Source organism: Pelecanus crispus, chromosome 7, assembly GCF_030463565.1.
Source record: "Pelecanus crispus isolate bPelCri1 chromosome 7, bPelCri1.pri, whole genome shotgun sequence".
Taxonomy (NCBI): domain Eukaryota; kingdom Metazoa; phylum Chordata; class Aves; order Pelecaniformes; family Pelecanidae; genus Pelecanus; species Pelecanus crispus.
In genome coordinates, this window is record NC_134649.1 from 16,923,039 (window position 1) to 16,924,644 (window position 1,606).

Here is a 1,606-nt window from a genome sequence, read left to right on the forward strand (position 1 = left end):
AAACCACAAACCTTGCTTGATCTAAATATTTTATGAATTCAAAAGTTTTGGCAATTTGTTTTCAATGAGATTTTTTTTCCTCATCATCCTAGTTTGTTTCAATATTTTAAGTGAAATATCTACATATGCACAATCACATTTTCATTTAATTAAGCAAAAGTCAGGAAATACTATTTATACCTTTAACAGTTGGAATGTGCATCTAGACCTGCTTACTGCAGGCAAGATATCAAGTCGCAAGTTTTAGTTTTGTACCTCTCTATAGCTTTGTCTTTTAAGGTTATAAACTTCCATATTTCCCATTTGATCTATTGGCTACTACAGATTCATCTTATAGCAAATATTTATTTTGTACCTGTTGTCACATCTAATGAAGCACAGACTACAGCCAAATGGATATGTACTTTTTAAAATGCACTGTGTTAACCTGTACTTTCTCTTGGAAACTCCTCCAAAACACCTCAGTAAATTGACCTCCTTAAGATTTTTCTTCTAAGAATTGAACAACAGAGAAGATGTATTAAATGTATCAAGATAAGTTACTTATTGCATAAATGTGTCCTGACACGTTTGAGTGATACAGTATATTTCTTTTGTTTAAACCTAAGTATTTGTCAGTTATGAATATTCACAAAGGCTCAGTTATAGAAAATGCTGTTACACCAAGTTTCTCTCTCCTCCCATCTTTCCTGAAACCCTACTTATTCAAAAACAATTTAGTTTAAATTGTTTTCTGCTCCTTAATTCCTCTGGAACACTGAGGATACTTAGCAGTTCTTCCACACAGCGAACAGACTGTAACTGAGGGTGGCAAAGATCCATGCGCAACAAAACATATTCTTACTGGCTCTTGCCTTAAAATGTGTAACTTAAATCATTATTTAAAAGACAATCTGGACCAGTGAAAACTTCCAGCTTTTATTCAAATACTACTTTACAAGCTCTTCTCATGTTCTGTTAGCAAGGTCCTCTGTTCATTTCTGTAACTATCCTGAACAACAGCGTTGTAACTGCATGACTGGGTGATAGATGAGCCTTGGCCTGACCACCTAATGTTTCTGATTGGGCCTGGTCAAGAAAGATTTAAGATAGGCCACTGAGCATTAAACAAAACCACAAGGGTTAAAAAGATGCGTCTCTCTTGCTTGAGACCACATCAGTGAGTAGTTGTAGGCCTACCCGAACAAGACTGCACAGATGATTCCCCAACCACTATAAGCAAAGTTAATTTGTGGTAGTCTGGTTTAAAATAAGCTGTATCAAAGTTCTGCCAGAGCTTCGCTGTACCAAAAGAGCAAACTGTGTAAAATTATTTCTTTAGGCCTACTATGGGTGTTCCTATACTTTTTTGGTACTAATCTTTCTTATTCTATCAAAGGTGCTTCTAGATTTTTAATTCAATAATAGTGAAGGAGACAATTAAAGAAATTTTAGTTGGAAGCTAATGGCACCCATGTTTTGATCTGCTATACCAACGTGTCTGTTTAATTCTGTCTTCCTTCCCCAAAGACTCTTTCAAAGACTTACTAGAAGCTATACAGAATATGAAGGTTTATTTCAAAAGAATACATTTGCAAGAATACACATAAATGCACTCAATGTAACA